We start from the raw sequence: 18324 nt of genomic DNA on the forward strand, positions 1-18324 counted from the left end.
TTTTTACGGCCAAAATGGTTATTGCTTTATTTCCATGAAAAATAAAAGAACATAGGTAAATGCATGGTTTTTTAAAATGAATTGGTGATCAAACCGGTCAGGGGTCTGAATTAAGGGCTGTTTAAGTATTTATAACTTACTCGAGACATTAAGGGGGCCGTTTAAGTATTTGTCAAAAGCCTTAGGGGAAGTTTAAATGAGTTATCGTTTAACTTTATTAGAGTATGGCAAAAGAGCTTAATTAAGATGAGGCAAGCATGCGTACATATCCTTCTTATAGTGGAGAAAGAGAAATCGGCTTTAGTACTGCTTGTGCTCACACCGTTCACAAAGTCGATTGCAGCCTTGCATTGAGAATATCTTCCCATGAAAGAAAAAAAATATATACAAGCATGGAGATATTCTCAATGCATGGCATAAAAGGCTGGCGAACAATGTGAGCACTGAAGCCGATCTCACTAGAAATCCTTATATTGAGCGATTTAAGCCAACCTAAAAAAGTAGGGCTGGTTGGTTCCAACCAAACATGAAAGCTGTGTTTGGGAAGGTGCTTGTTTGGGGTATTTTTCTAATAAAAGCAAACACTTATTTGTAAACATTGCCTGGTTCATAATGGGTGAAAAGCGTTTTCACACAATCTCCACACGGTGTAATTGACCCCAAAGTACATTAACTCGATATATTTTAATTCTTTTTTATAGATGGTGGTATTAAAGACAATATAAAACTATATTTAACATAAAAAATAAGACTATAATTTTGTATTGCCTTGGTTTAATATACTAGCATTGTATTTCTATGCTATAAAATATAACTTAACCTCGTTTTCCTAAGTACAAAACACTCATAGTAACAAAACCCACCAACAAGGTGGGTATCTTTGATGGGTTCTCAGGTACTCATTGAGGTTTATCAGAAACAACGCAATGTGGTTAAATAGTTGACTTATTGTTCTCAACCACTTGATCTCCCCAAGAATCTTCGATGGTTATAGATGAATAAGAGCAAAAACTTTGCACCCAAAAAATCTTCATCGCAAAACCCACTATTGGAGGCATTTGATTCAAAACAAACAACAATAAAAGAAAAAAAAATATGGAGTGGTGAGAATCAATATTCATTTAACTTTTTAACAAAAAAGGAAAAAAAAAAAAAAAAGCCAGAAATGGAACTTGGTTGTAGCCTTCGCCGCTGCAATTGATGAGAAGTGAGGAGAGGAAAAAGTGAGAGGTGAGAATTGTTGTATACGGGGGCATTTTAGGTTTTTAAAAATGTTTAAATGGGCAAAATCGGGATGAAAAAATGAGAAACGCTTCTTAAAAACGCAAAAAGCCAAAAGCCATGTAACAACTTCCTTTTCAAATGGGCTTTTTCGTGGAAAAAACAAAACCCGTTTAGCACTTTTTCACCAAGCGATATTTGGAAGGGTGCGTTTGGTTTCTAATACGTAATAAGTATTAGAAGCGCTTATTTTAAGCCAAGCAATATTTAGGGGTGCTTTTGGCTTTTAAAATGCAATAAGTGCTAGAAGCGCTTATTTTAAGCCAAACCAAACGCAGAGACAAGGGATCCTTACGTTGAAATGATTTAAGCTAAACTAACAATCAAGGTTTTTAAAGCCGATTCGGACAATGAATCGGTCAGGGGTCTGGTTCCTGGATCAAACGGTCGATCTGTTCTGATGAAAAAATTAAAAAAAAAATAAAAAACAGTCAAAACCATTGAATGATTCAACCGCCTGGATCAGCGATTTGCTTACCAAATCAACATTTTTTTGGCAAAAATCTAGTTTTGAGGAAAAACAGAACCAGTCACCTGACTGGTTTCTGGTTTTTTTGGTCCAACCATCCATCCGGTCTGGTTTTGAAAACCATGCTAAAAATTATGGTTGGGTTGGTTCCAAAATTGGGTTAAGGTTAATGTGGTGGTCAACCCGAGCCAACTTATTATAGGAGGTATGGCGATATAGTCGAGATGGTCCAAAAGTTGAGGTGCCTTGGACAACTCTATATTGCTGATGAGCAACAGTGACCCATGGTCGAATGGTTAGGAAGTGTGGGGTTATATGCAAGGTCACTGTGGTATGGCCATAGGACTAATGTTCTTCCCCATCCCAGATTCCTCTATATCAAAAAATCAAAAAAATAAAAATATAAAGCCTACAATTGGGTTGAGAAAACTAGGTTCTCTTCCGACCCATCTAGTGGTGGACATGAGCCGAGCTTTTTTCACAAGGTATTTGAGTTTGATTCATGAAAAGATCAATTTGGTTTGGTTCGAGCTTTGAGCCAAGCTCAAGCTTAATAATGCTCGTCTTGTGAGGCTCGTGAGCTTAATTAAACTTTTACATATACAATATATTATACATATAGAAAATTATATATATAATAAAAATGTTATATAATAATAATAACTAGTTTTTATAATTCTTAATTGTTTATATGTCAAATAAAAAAAATATATGTATAATTATAATTTTTATTTTTATAAAACATTTGGCTCATAGTCAAGCTCAAGCCGAGACAAGCTTTAGCTTGCTAGCTTTTGACTCAAGCCAAACTCGAGCTCAAGTCTTTAGCTCGAATCAAGTTCAAGCCTCATACTTTTATTGGCGAGTCAGGCTCAAATAGCTAAATATTCAACTTGGCTCAGCTCGGCAAAATCCACCCCTAGCCCAATTGCAAATTCCTCTTATACAAAAATAGGAAAAATAAAAATAAGTTAAATAGAGGTTTTGACATATTGGTCATTAGGTTTTGCTAAAATCAACCTCAACTTGAAGGTCCTAGATATTGAGATATGGACCTCAGCCTTAGACTGGTCGTATAAAACGAATTAGGACATGTAACACTTTTGCATTGAATTTCTCCTATAAATACAGGGTCAAAGACCACAATCGCAAAACATTAGTCCTAACTTCATGCCCAGCCCGGCCTAGCCCGTCATACACACATATATCTTATATATACAAATATTACAAAATGAGACCTATAATACATATTATATATGATATTTTATTGAGAAAATTATATTCTGAGCCGACTTAACATTTAAAACGATGTTGCAAGTTGGTTCAGAAATCAACAAAACCTTGACAATCGACTATACATTTCAAATTATAAAAAAACCCTACCATATCATTGGAGGCTTATGTTGTTGTTGTCAACATGAGACTCTTAATCCATGTTGGACACAATAAAAAGCCTATACTAAAATTGCCTTTAATGTTAGGTTATTTGAAAGTAAAAAAAGGGTTTTCAGTTTCTCTCCCACTCCCTCTATCTTCTAATCTCCCTCTCTGCTCAACGATTGTGTGATTTGAAAAATAGGTTTTACACTCTCTATCAATCTACAATTCCCCCTCAATCTCTCTCATTCTGTTTCTCGGTTAATCTCTCCTTCTCTCTCATTCTATTTCTTAGTTAATCTCTCCTCCCTCATTCTCTATCTCAATCGATCTCTTCTTCTCCTTAAATCTCTATTTTTCTCTCTCAGTTTCTCTCCAGCTCCCTCTCTTGTTCTTTTTTTTTTTCATACACACACACACACACACAAAGATTGACAAAGAGGGCGTAGATATAGAAACCAAAAACCATTTTTGTTTATCATACAGCCATTGAGAAAAGAGATAGACGACTATGAAAGTGAGAGTGGGAGGGAGATCAAAAGACAAAAGGAGTGGGCAAGAAATTGAGAACCTTTTTTTTTCAAATAACTTGGTATTAAGGGCACTTCGGTATAGGCTTTTTGATGTGTTCAACATGGTTTAAGAGTCCCATGTTGGCAACACCCACATAACCCCCTGGTGACATGGCGAGGTTTTTTATAATTTAAAACATAGAATCGGCTGTCAGAGTTTTGTTGGTTTTTAAACCAACCTGGAGCCTAATTTTAAATGTTGAACCGGCTCAGACTATAATTTTTCTTATTATATATTTATATAAATATATAAAAATAAATTTTGCGCTATATGACATATAGCTGGAAATGTTATATATTCAATATTTTATACACAAAAGTAGGTCTAGAACAGGCCCAAGCCTGGGCTAAAGCCCTTAATGTGCTAAGCCCCACCCAGGCCCAACCCATGATCACCCCCATTAGTATCTTCTAACCATTAATCTTAATCTCCTTCCATCATTAAGTCGGGAAGCCATCGGCACAGTATGTATTGGTCAATACGGGCCAATACGTATCGATACTTTGAACCTTAGGTGTAACAAATGTATATTTGTTTCTTGAAAGAGAGCAGCATATACTTGAACATTACAAGAATGTCGACAAACGTGAGCAATGGATTGCCATAACCTACAAATCCAAGGACGATTAAGCACATTGAATGGGTTAATTTGATTGCTTAAACATCCGCAGCTTTTGGTGTGGCAACTCCAGAATGGTGCATAAAATGCCACTAGAGGATTAGAACTCTAAAAGATATGCACCGAAAAGGGTAGGCAAAACTCAGACCTGAAGACCTGGGAAACGAAATGATAACAAGGTGGATCCAATATGAAGGAAAAACAAATTTCTTTTTGCTCCAAAGGCTTAGTTTGGAAGGAATACAAATGCAAATATGTAGAGTGCTTGTATTTTGTATGTATTTGCACTGTGCATATTTGTATTTGTACTCCTTCCAAACTGAGCCAAAGGGACGTCTTATTTCTACTGTAAATCCCTGTTAAATCTATTTTACTTAAATTTCCCATCGTAATGGCAACAGCTTCCTGCAACAGGCTCCAAAGGGACATCTCTCAGCAGTAATGGCAACAGGCTGTGCTTCCGTGCTCTCTAAAGCAAGATGAGGATCTCGCCTAAGAGCTTCGTGCATGCACCGAGGACAAGGAGGAAACTTCTTATTAGATGTCAAATATACTTATCTAATGAGATCCAAAATTTGCACCCATTTATTTGTCACTATGATTTACACTCCTATCTGATACAAAATGTATACTTTTTGCTTCTTTTGCACTAGGACCACATCAACTTGCTTCCTACTTCAAAACAAAAAAACTTTCACCTACATCCATCCATTCTCTTTCATATAAGGTGGAGACCACATCACTATCTTTCTTTTTACCTCTCACAATGATACAAACAAATAAGACAAAATCAAATCTGAAGAAAAGTAAACCGGAATTTACATTCAGTCTATTTGCACACCCATGCATTTACACCAGTGCAAATGAGATTTGCACTACAAATGAACTCAGCCTTGATGTACACATTGAATTTCATTTTTCCTAAAAAATGCTATTAAGTAACAAAAGTAAGCATTTAAAAACTTTTTATAGCATTTAAATATGGAGTATTTTAATAGCCCATGGACATGTTCACAAGTCCATATTCTTCATCCTGCCAAGTCAGACTCTTAGAATCACAAGTTCAAGTCTGAGACCAGCCACTTTGTGCAAAAAAAAAAATGCCAAAGGTTGGGACTGTATCCAGTCTACCCCTCTAGAAAGCTGGGAACCAACATTGGGTGATGAAACATCATCATCATATTTTCCATACTAGAAGTAGCACTAGTATGTCATCCATATAATATGACATTGAACCTCCAGATGAGGTTCAAATTTTGGATTCAAGGTGAAGGGATCTAACTATATTTAGGGTTTGGTTTTTCTCCTCTCTCTTGTAGCAACAAGCTGTTGGAGTCAAACTCAACTCAACTAAGACTTGTCCCAATTATATGGGGTTAGCTACATGAATTATGTTCCTCCATTCCATTCTATTCAGTATTATATCCATTGTTAAATGATGGGCCCATGAATTGAATTATTGTAGGACTAATGTTCTTTTTTATGTATTTTCTTTCTTTCTTTCTTTTTTCTTGAACCTTTCTTCCTGTGATATTATAAACACAAATAGGAGTTCAGACTAATGTTCAACATCTTTCACAATGATGACAAGTTTTCCTGCTATGCCACTATCACTTGCACATATTAGAAGTGTGGACTGATGAGTGCAAATTTATTGAAGATATCAAGATCTAGTACTTTACATGGTGGGTTAAGAATTAATCATGCCTCTTCAAAAAAGAAAATCTTATGCATGAAATCACCATCATTTGCAAATGACCATCACTAAATAGTTGAGTACTTTAGAGAAGGTTCTCTTCAACTATCAAAAGAGAGCCACTTTTTATGAACATGGAACAGTAACCAATTACCTTCTATTGTAACGTTAAATGTGAAAAATGGATGACAGATAAGTGGATGTTAAAAAACTTGAATAGGCTAATACCATTATACCAATATTCCCATCGAGTGTCAGAAATGACTTAATCTAAAAAGTAAGTCCAATTGAGTTTTTGAACAGTGTGAACAATTTTACTTCATTATCCAAAAAACAAACCATTCAACAATAAGTTTCAACCATCAAAAGAAAGCCGCATCATTTTATGGGCATGGAACAATAACTGAATAACCATCCACCTTCTGTAAAGTTAAATGTAAAGAATGGAGCTAAAATGTCATATTGTTATTGGCCTAATACCAGTATTTCCATCAAGCACCACAAGTGGTTTAATCTAGAAAGTAAAATCTATCAATTGAATTTTTGAATTGTGTCGAAGAAGAGGTGAATACTTCCATTACATTTGCAAGCTAGCTCATGTAATCATGTAATCCAATGACTTAACATACTAGAGAAATTAAGAAATTCTGAAACTATAACCCTGGCACATTCGCAATCAAGAAGATAAAGATTGAAAATAAATATGCTTGCTATTTCAAGAGGAAATTTTTTTCAACTGGAGACTTCCTTATACTACAGCATTCAACTGCATAGTTACATAAACCAATTTGACCTAATGCTTCTAGTGCAGTCTCACATTCATCTGTATCATGAACTTTCAATGACTCCCACCTAACACAATTGCTGAAACAGCAGGTTAATAGCTAAGATCCAAAAGAAGTAATACTGTGATTCACACTAATTCAATCTTGTAGAGAAGATGGGCCGAATGGCCCATAGGCTGTCATTTTATGTTATGTTTATGTTTTTCCTCTGTAATAGGTCTTATTTTGGGCCCATACTCTTATATACTCTGTTTTGTAATTTCTTGCCCATCCAAGGGCCCCTCTGTAATATTTCAAAGATTAAGTTAATAAAATGATTTAGACTGTTAGAGGGAGGTTAAGTTCGAACATCTCTTCTCTAACTCTCTCATTGCCACCAGCTCCTTTCCTCTCTCAACTTCTTAAGCTTCTCTTGTTCTTTTTTTGGTTTTGTATATAATCTCAAGTTGTTTTAGACTACAAGAAGGTTGTTTTCAACTTGGTATCAGAGCAGGCCAGGGCTTGGTGTGACCCTCATGTGGTTCTAGTTCAACCAACTGCATGAGGAGGTTCTAGGGCTGAAAGCTTAAAGTCATTCGCCTTGTTCTTGGAGGTCATTGGAGGGTGCCCAAGTTTCTACACACTTGGAGAATGGTTCGGTGACTAGAAAGAATCAGAGAGCAAGGTGTTCAGCCTGATTTGAAATCAGAGGAAAAGGTGTCGAAGTTACCTTAGAAAGCAAGGTGTTCGGCCTGGTTTGAAGTTCAAATCAGAGATTTTCTTACTGTAAGTTTTCTCAGTTTTTTGCTGGGTTATTTTCGTTGCTTGGGAGGGCTATTAAAGCATTCAAAACCCTCCTCCATTATGCCTTATTGTTGCTAGACTGATTCAACTCAAAAATTTCTGGGTTAATTTGGAGAGCAATTCGGTTGTTATTGGACTGCCAAGCTGCTGAAACTGATTTGGACTAAGTGGTACTAGTCTCAATTTCAGCCCAGCCTTTTTCTTGGACCTATACAAAACACTATTGAAGTGGTTTCTACTAGTTAAACGTAGGTTGTTAACTACTGCATACAGAGTGTTTGACAAAATGTCTCTTAAGGACTGTGGACTTTTTTCTCTCTCTCTTTGGGACAACGATTGTTGGGGACCTAGAATACTTTGTGTTTGGGGGTCTACTGGTTGCTCCTTGAAGGCTGAAATAGTATTTCTTACTCTAGAAAGAGCTGCCACCGAGCTATATTGTCACAGTTATCAAGACTGAACTGATTCTGTGACCTAGTTGTTATTGTCGATTCAGCTCAAACTAAGTTCATCAAGAACCCTAGTACCTTGGAAAACTTATTAAAATCCTAATTGGAGCCTTTGCATGATGGATTTCTTGAACCTTGAAAGTAAGAATGCTGCTGAATATGGACAGACTTTGGGCACCCCAGTTGATTCTATGTTGGCTGTAACTACAGTTAAACTTGATGGGACCAACTACTTGGCATGGTCGCAATCAGTGAAAATCCATATTTGTAGTAGAGGGAAATGGGGTTTTATTTCTAGGAGCAAGAAAGCTCCTCCAGAGGATGATCCATATTATGAGAGATGGATGCAAGAAAACTACACAGTGATTGGGTGGCTTGTGAATTCAATACAGCCACAGATTAGTCAGCATTATCTTTGGATGAACTCGGCTAAGGAAATCTGGGATAATGTTGCTGAAACTTACTCCCAGAAGTTGAATGTTGCCAGAGCCTACAAACTGATGAGTGATGTGAAGAATCTAAGGCAGAGGGAGAAGTCACTTGCAGCATACTTCTCAACCCTGAAATCTCTATGGCAAGAGATTGATTTGATAGAGGCTATGACATGGGATACCCCTAATGGTGCTGAAACATAAAAGAAATTAGTTGAAAGGAACAAGGTCTTTGAGTTTTTGACAGGGCTGAATTCTGAATATGACATCACAAAGCGGAACATTTTTTCCAAGGAAGATGTTTCATTGTCTCAAGCATATGCTTTGGTCAGTAATGAAGAGAGTAGGAGGCAAGTGCAGGTTCAAGGAGTCAGCATCAATGATCATTTTGCAAATATGGGAATTAAACCCAAATGGGTTATAGAAGCTCCCAGTGGCACAGGAAAGAAGGAGGTGGTGTGTGAATATTGCAAGAAGCCGAAACACACCAAGGACAAGTACTGAAAATTGCATCACAGTCTTGTCCCTATCCGATTCTAGAAGAAGAATGATAGTAGAAAGACAGGAAGTGCACATGCAACCACAAGTACAAATACAGAGGTTGAGTTTTCCAGTACACAATTGGCAGCCATGAAAGCTGAATATGAGAAGTTTGGAAAGATGATAAGTCAGCTTGAAGGTGTAACTTCATCATCCAATCCTTTTGGAAATTCAGCCACCACCGTATTTTCTCACTCAGGTAAAAGATCTTCTACTAACCATGCATCCACCTCAAGTAATTCCAAGACCCCTTGGATCATAGACTCAGGTGCTTTTGATCACATGACCAACCTTTCCACTTTGTTTGTTTCATATGATTTGCTTCCTAGTCGTGACAAAATCACCTTAGCTGATGGTTCTCTTGCCCCTATTTCTAGCAAGGGAACTGTCAAGCCTACAGACTCCTTACTCTTATCTTCCACTCTTCATGTACCTAAATTGAATACAAATTTATTATTTGTAAGTAGCTTGACCAAGTCATTTAATTGTTGTGTAGCATTTTTCCTTCTCACTGTGTTTCAGGATCTGGAATCTCGGAAGGTGATTGGGAGTGGCCATGAAGCGAATGGAATATACTTGCTCGACACTCCTAGCCAATGCCTTGATTATACCAAGAATGCTGCCTTTGGTTCTACTTCTTCAGAGTCTGTTAGTCGAATTTTGTTGAGTCATTGTCGTTTTGGTCATTTACCTTTTTCTGCTTTGAGTCATTTACTTCCCGAATTGTTTAAGGGAGTCAGTGTGTCCAGTCTCAATTGCGAGTCATGTCAGTTGTCAAAGCATTGTAAAAACAATTACCCTGTGAGAAATAAAAGATCTTCTTTTCCTTTCTATATTGTGTACTCTGATGTGTGGGGGCCTTACCACTTATCTTCTATGGGGGGCTATAGATATTTCATCGTGTTTATTGATGATTTTTCTAGATTCACTTGGATATACCTAATGAAATCCCGTAATGAAGTTCCAAGACTTGTGAGGCAATTTCATGAGATTATTTTAACCCAATTTGATACTAAATTTAAAGTTTTCAGATCTGACAATGCAAAAGAGTACTTTGAAAATAGTTTATCCTTGTATCTCTCTGACATGGGGGTTATTCACCAAAACTCTTGTGTTAGAACCCCTGAACAAAATGAAGTTGCTGAAAAGAAAAATAGACATATTGTTGAAGTTGCAAGAATCGTTTTGTTTGCCTCACATGTTCCTACAAGATTTTGGGGTGATGTTATTCTTATTGCTACCTATCTTATAAACCGTATGCCATTCAGGATTTTAGGGTTTAAATCCCCTTTCAGTCATCTTCATCCAGACAGGGATTTTTTTCCAATTCATCTTCGTGTGTTTGGTTGTACTTGTTATGTTCGCATTCCAATTGCCCAAAGATATAAGTTTGAACCAAAAGCCCACAAGTGCATTTTCCTTGGTTATTCCCCCACACAAAAGGGTTATTGTTGTTTTGATCCTAAGACTGGTACTCGGCATGTCTCTATGGATGTTACATTTGATGAGCTTTCACCTTTTTATGGTTCCCCTCAGAAAGGACATTGTCAACAGGGGAGTGTTTGTCACAAGTATTCGCTCTTCATCTTCCTATCCCAGTTGACTCTCTTGACAAGCATGTATCCTCACCAAATGAACCAAAAGAGGATCAGCCACTTCATTCATCCTATCCTGGTGCTTCTATTTCTTTACCTCCTCGTCCTACCCATAATCCAAAAGTGTACCAAAGGCAAAGATCCAGAAATGAACAAGTTGTTTCCCTTACAACAGATGAGGCTCATACACTCCCAATCACAGATGAGATAACAGGTTATGCTCCAGTCCCCTTGGAACTATCAATCCCAAATCTTGATGTCCCCATTGCTGTTAGGAAAGGAAAGCGGAAGTGCATTGCACACTGCATTTCCAAACACCTTTCTTATGATCTACTTCTCCTTAATACTTTGCTTACCTCTCTTCAATTGCTTCTAACCCTATTCCTAGGTCTGTATCAGAAGCTCTTGGGGTTCCAGAATGGAGAGATGCCATGAAGTCTAAAATGGATGCTCTACACAAAAATGATACATGAGAAGTGGTGGATTTGCTTGAAGGGAAGGATCCTGTTAGATGCAAGTAGGTCTTTACCATTAAATACCGGGCTGATGGGACTATTGAGAGGTACAAGGCCCGACTGGTTGCGAAAGGTTACACACAGACATATGGGATTGACTACCTGGAGAACTTAGCCCCGGTTGCCAAGATGACATCTATGAGGGTTCTCCTATCTCTGAAAACTCACTTTGATTGGCCTCTTTATCAGTTAGATGTAAAGAATACATTTCTGAATGGTGATTTACATGAGAAAGTCTATATGTCTCTCTCCCTCTAGGAATGTATGGGAAAGATATGCAAGGAAAGGTATGCAAGTTGAATGAATCACTTTATGGCCTCAAACAGTCTCTTAGAGCCTGGTTTGAGAAATTTAGAGCTACACTTGTTAAATTCGGCTATGTTTAGACACAGTTAGATCATACTCTCTTTGTGAAGAAAAGTGGATCTCTAGCAGTGTATCTCATTGTGTATGTTGATGACATTATAGTGACTGGTGATGATGCCTCAAGCATTTCAGCCTTTAAGTCGTTCTTCCGTACAGAATTTGAGATTAAGGATCTGGGGGAGTTGAGATACTTCCTTGTCATAGAAGTTGCTAGATCCGAGGATGTGATTCTTATTTTCCAAAGGAAATATGTCATTTATTTGTTGTCTGAAACTAGAAAGATGGGTGCTAGACCAGCTGCAACTCCCATTGATATGAATCACAAACTTTCAACTTCAGATGGAACATTGTTGGAAGACAAAGGGGTCTCTTAGAGACTTCTTGGGAAACTCCTATACTTGTGCATGACTCGGCCATATATTGCATATGTTGTTAGTTATATTAGTCAGTTCATGCATGCTCCCAGGGATACTCATATGGCAGCTGCCGAACGAATTTTGTGTTATCTAAAAAGCTCTCCAGGAAAGGGAATTCTATTTACTAAGCATGGTCATCTGAAGCTTGAAGCCTATACTGATGTTGACTGGGCTGGCAATATTGATGATAGAAGATCTACTTCAAGGTATTGCAGTCTGGTGGCTGGCAATGTTGTCACTTTGAGGAGCAAGAAACAATCAGTTGTAGCCTGATCCTTAGTAGAAGCAGAATATAGGACCATGGCTCATGGAGTCTGAATTGTTGTGGCTAAGGTCATTGATGGAAGAACTTGGGATTGATCATGACAAGCCAATGATGTTGTACTGTGATAATCAGGCAGCCATCAACATTGCCCACAACCTAGTACAACATGATAGGACTAAGCATATTGAGGTTGATAGACACTTTATTCGAGAAAGAGTCTCTTCGGGTGAAGTGTGTCTTCCATTCATCACTTCTGAAGGACAATTGACAGATTTTCTCACTAAGGGCATTCCCAAGGCAAGGCTTCAGCATGACACTAGCAAGCTGGGCATGATTAACATCTATGCTCAGCTTGAGGGGGAGTGTAGCGGAGATGAGCCGAATGGCCCATAGGCTGTCATTTTATGTTATGTTTATGTTTTTCCTCTGTAATGGGCCTTATTCTGGGCCCATACTCTTATATACTTTGTTTTGTAATTTCTTGCCCATCCAAGGGCCCCTCTATAATATTTCAAAGATTAAGTTAATAAAATGATTTAGAGTGTTAGAGGGAGGTTAAGTTCGAACATCTCTTCTCTAACTCTCTCATTGCCACCAGCTCCTTTCCTCTCTCGACTTCTTAAGCTTCTCTTGTTATTTTTCTGGTTTTGTATCTAATCTCAAGCTGTTTTAGACTACAAGAGGGTTGTTTTCAACTAATCTCAACAGATACAGCCTCATACCTTTTACTGAACAAGAAAGTGACCATGAAGTAAAATATACTTGCAAAGTAGACTACTTTTAGTAAGGAAAATGATTTGTAAAGAACCAAACGTGCAATTGAATGGTATGACAAAGAATATAGCATATCATTATTCAATCAATTAAGAGATCATGAAACCCCTCATTCCACTGGGTTCCTAGATAAATTATTTCTCTAGAGCATGGCTTTTATGAGAGGGCATTTCAAGAAGTGAACTTCTTTAAAGGATTGATTCTCTCTCTTCTATCCTAGATTACTTTTTTTTAGTTCAAAAATTTTGAATTTATCCTCAACAGATGAACAGAGTAGGAATTCTCCTTTATTAGAATGATAATGCATTCCCCAATTCTTTACTTTATGTCCAGAATGCATGAAACTGAAAGAACAATGAAACTTTGCAAGATTTAAAAACACTTCAACATTCTTTGCAGTGGGCAGGATTCAATTTATTGTTTTACTTTTTATTTCCATTTCTTGTTGGCATTTTTTATGAATTGCATGACAAGATTGTCATCTGTTTTTCTCTTGTCTGCATTTTTTTCTTGACCAGGTTTTGTATTCCTATTTGAGCAACTCAATCAATTTCCCCAATGTGCAAATATTAAATTGTTGTTTTCTCTGAGCTTTAACCAAATCTAGATATTTTGTGACTAATTTTTTTTCATAATGCTTTACAACCAAATCTAGATTCTAGAATAATGGTCAGCACATAAAAGTCCAGTTCTACCAACATTGTGTTGATAGTTATACAATTGAACTGTTTGGTTAGGAAGGTCCTTGAACTCCCCACTTTTCTGTAATAAGCAGTACAAATACAATGACTAGTTTTCTGTTTTCTGTTTTCTTGCTTTTCCATCAGAATCTAGAACTAGCAAAACTAGCAATGGTGCTTCAAAGTTGAATACAAGCTAAGTTCTACACTCTAACTATAATACGTCTATATCTATACTATTAAAAGTGTGAATGGGAATGTGGAACTTTTGTTTGGCTAAAATACCCCTAATTTTTGAATTTAGTCCCTCTAATTGTATGGACAAAAATGTAGTTTGAATAACCTCTTTTCTCCTCATTCAAATCCCTCTCATTAAGTCTTATATTTAAGGTTTTAACTCCCATTAACATTCATTGAATCCTATTCTTGACCAGAATACCCCTATATTTGAATTTGGTCCCTCTGTAATTGTAACAGCACAAAATGTAACTTGAACAACTACATTTCTCCTCTTTCAATTCCCTCTCATTAAGTCTTATATATAGGGTATTAACTCTCATTCTTTCATTGAATCCTATATTAATTAACCATATTAAAGAAAAATAAGTGTGACAAAGAAGAAGTATTTTTATTGATGATAGAAATAAAATACAAATTCAAAACCAACCCAAAATGGAGTTGTTTTCCTCTTTAGTGGTGAGTCAACAATTCAACCTTTTGGGTCAAATGTGTCAACCCTTGATGGCATAATTAAATAAAAAAATTAAAAAAAAAAGATAAAACACACAAAAGTATAAAAAATACAATTTTTTGTACAAAATATTTGGGCACATCTCTAATATTGTATATTCATCATGTTAAACAAAAACAAATGTGACAAATAAGAATATTTTTTATAGGCACAAAATATAATATATACATATATATATATATATATATTAGAAACATATTATTTATCATCATCAAAAATTGCCATGTGAAAAACACATGCCCACTTACTAGTACAGTAATATGTTAAGAAAAAAGCCATTTCCATGAAAAATGTTAGAAGCCATTGGCAGCACTCAAAGGGTCAATGACTAGTAATTTTACAGAATTTGAATGCATACATATCACCATTCCCATTGTACACCTCACTCCCTAAAAGGAGGAGAGATATTATATCATCTAACCTTGAAAACAAGAAGCCCTATGTTTAGAGAATCATGTTAACCACAAAACCCTTACAACTAACCCAGGTGATAGCCATCTGGTAAGTGTGAAATATTTGGAATTTATAGTCCTCACCAGATTCATGGATGACCAAAAATGCATTCTACTTTAAAAGGAAGGAGAATACCATGTTGTTTCCTAATTAAAATTAAAACCATTTTTCTAATTTATAGATCTAAAAATGTCTTGTTTCCATATAGAAATGAAAAAGTTAATTTATATCCTTTAATCAAAAATCAAATCTAACTTAGTTTACTAACTCTAATTAAAAAAAAAAAAAAAAAAGAATACCATAAAGCATTTCAAGCCATTACACTTGTGTGGATCCCACTCTTTTGCAATGAAGCGTATTTTGAGGTTTTGTATTTTAGGTGTAACAAAAGCAAATGTTCTGCTATAGCATCACCAATAATCCCCACAAGAACATGATCCGTCTCTGAAGTGGTGGAATCGATTAATGTCTCTGACAATGATCTCTCTTGAAACAATCTTACAAATGAACTTGAATGCAGTATGGCAATCCACACATACACGAAGGTTCTTCTTCACCCTAATGGGAGCCCCCTCTGGAGTAGCAATCAGCCCAAAAGCCACTGCAAGCTTCTCACTGTGGTGGAAGAGTAACCGCTCCTTCTCACTTCGGTCTACATCATGAAGGTCAATCTCTATCATAGGCACATATCCAGCTTTACACATCAGTTCACTTAATTCATCAAGTTTTGCATATATTTCTGCAGTTCTGGAATGACTTCTATCCCCAACAATAAAAGCATGTACTTTGTCTTTCACCTCAATCCAACTCATCCCAGGCTCCTTTTTCACTTTGCTATCCTTCATCAGCCTTCTCACCTTTGCAACATTTTCCCACATGCCCACTGATGCATACATGTTTGCAAGAAGAACATGGGTTCCTGATTTCTCTGGTTCAAGAGTAAAGAGCATTTCAGCAGCATGCCTACCAAGTTCAAGGTTCCCATGGATCCTAGAAGCACCAAGAAGAGCACCCCATACAGAGGCATTGGCTTCAAAGGGCATCTTGTTTACAAGCTCAACTGCCTCATCTAGTCTCCCTGCACGACCAAGGAGATCTACCATGCAAGCATAATGTTCTTGCATGGGTTCAATGCCAAATTGCTTATCCATTGATTCAAAATACTGTTTGGCTTCAGCAATGAGGCCTGCATGATTACAGGCACAAAGAACACTAACTAGAGTTATATGGTTTGGGAATACACCCTCCTCAAGCATCTGATGGAACAAACTTAATGCCTCTTTCCCCTGCCCATGTTGAGCAAGTCCCCCAATCATCGCAGACCATGAGACTATCCCCCTCTCTGGTATCTCCAAGAAAGCACGGTCAGCATCATCTACGCTTCCACACTTAGCGTACATGTTAACAAGTGCATTTCCTGCAAATACATCTGATATAAATCCAGACTTCAAGATGTGGACATGTATTTGTTTCCCTTGTTCATATGCAGAGAGATTTGCACAAGCATTGAGGAGGCTACTGCACACAAAACCATCAAGCCTAAGCCCCATATCCAGCATCTTCAGAAACAACTTCAGGGCTTCCTCACCTTGCCCATATTGAGAATAAGCTGTGATCATAGATGTGAAAGAGGCTACATCTCCAAAAGGGCATTCCTCGAAAATTCTTGTTGCATCTTCTATGTGGCTACATTTTCCATAAGAATCAATAAGGCTGTTCACAACATAATTATCATATTCAAATCCTGCTTTCATAGCAAGTGCATGGACTTGTTTAACCACTTCACTGGCTTGCAAGACAGCAGTGGATTTGAGGATAACAGATAAAGTGGTCCGGTTGAAGCCAAATCCTTCTTTTAGCATATCTATAAAGAGAGAGATAGCTTCTTTGTCCTCCCCATTCTGTGAATACCCTGATATAATAGCATTCCATGAGATTACATCATGCTCTGGCATCAAATCAAACACCATCCTGGCGTCATGCACTAGAGTGCACTTTGAATACATATCGATGAGGCCAACACTCACAAATGTATCAGACTCAGTATCCATTTTGATCAAATTAGAGTGTACTTGCTTGCCCAATTCTTTCATTCCAATTCCAGCACAGGCTTTAAGAATGCTTGACAAAGTGAACTTATTTGGAAAAGTCCCTGCATCTTTCATCTGTCCCAGTAATTCCAACGCCCAATCATGATATCCATGAAGAACACAACCAGCAATAGCAGCATTCCAAGAAACAATATCTGGCAGAGCAATATTCTGAAAAATTGCCATAGAAGCCTCAAAATCTCCTAGTTTCGAATACATGTCCACAAGTGCATTGTTTGAGTATAGATCCGAATCATACCCAAGCTTTACTAAATACCCATGAACTCTCTTTCCTTGACTATAATCCTCTGATCCTGTGCACGCATTCAAGATACTTGACAAACTAAACTCATTAGGTTTAGTTCCTTCTGCAACCATTTCCTTAAATTGATCAACTGCTTCTCCATAGCAACCATTCTGTACATAACCAGAAAACAAGGCATTCCAAGAAATGACATTCCGCTCAGGAATCTCATCAAACAGTCTCTTATAATCCTCGAGCTCTCCGCATTTGGCATACATTACAACCAAAGTATTGGCAACAAATACATCGGACTCGTAGCCAGTGACAACCACAACCCCATGAATCTGCTTCCCTCCCTTCAAATCCTTTGTGATCGAGCATGCTTTGAGAACACTCGGAAATGTGAATTCATTGCACTTAACACCCGATGAGTGCATCTCAATGAAAGCTGACAACGCTTCTTTGCCGAACCCATTCTGGGCATACCCAGATATAAGAGCAGACCAAGAAACCAAATCCGGTTCAGGAATTTCGTCAATCAGGTTGCGAGCGAAACAAAAAATCTGACGTTTTGAATATAAATTGATCAAATGATTGCGAAGTGCGGTGTCTTCCGAAAACCCAGATTTGATTATGTGGGCGTGAATTTGCATTCCTTGTTTGAGAGACTTGGAGGAACTGCATTCTACTAAGAGCTTAGAGTACACGTTGGACGTCGGGGTGAAGTGGCCTTTCTCTATCAAGCTTAAGATAGCTTGGGTTTTTTCTCTGCAAAATATAGCGTTGGTTTGGATAAATTTGGCAGCGTAAACAAGTTGAGAAAATGGAGGAAAGGATTTTAATAGCTGATAGAAACGCTGGTGCACAACCTTATGGAGGGTATTGAGCCGCCAAAGCTTCATCATCCATAGGTTGGTGTCGTTTGTCTTCTCATCCTGACCGCCATCAGTGTCCTACTAACCAATTTAGCACCGACTCAGATGATGCCAAGGCACGACGGACGACCAAACCATAATAGAACTCAGACCACAACAGCTGCCAATAATAATGCTCTTCACCCTACTCGCCCTTTTGTGATAAATAAGTCTTAGCAACAAGCAAAATCAGAAATATAGTTTAGTATCAGGGAATTTCATGCTTAACCTTTACATGCTCTTGGTTTATTGGACTAC

At 37.4% G+C, this 18324-nt stretch overlaps 1 pseudogene across 2 annotated transcripts; it reads right to left on the reverse strand.

The window, feature by feature from the left end:
- Positions 1-14955: 14955 nt before the first annotated feature.
- Positions 14956-18324, reverse strand: LOC148877692 (pentatricopeptide repeat-containing protein At4g13650 pseudogene; annotated as a pseudogene). 2 transcript variants are annotated; one of them, XR_016098765.1, is made up of 2 exons: positions 18022-18324; positions 14956-17920 (listed from the first exon to the last, which is right to left on the reverse strand). The product of XR_016098765.1 is annotated as a pentatricopeptide repeat-containing protein At4g13650 pseudogene, transcript variant X2 (transcript). The 2 variants fall into 2 exon arrangements; XR_016098761.1 differs by having other exon boundaries at positions 14956-18286.

This window comes from Nelumbo lutea, chromosome 1 (assembly GCF_056320005.1).
Source record: "Nelumbo lutea isolate HS-2025 chromosome 1, American lotus-T2T, whole genome shotgun sequence".
NCBI classification, from domain to species: Eukaryota; Viridiplantae; Streptophyta; class Magnoliopsida; order Proteales; family Nelumbonaceae; genus Nelumbo; species Nelumbo lutea.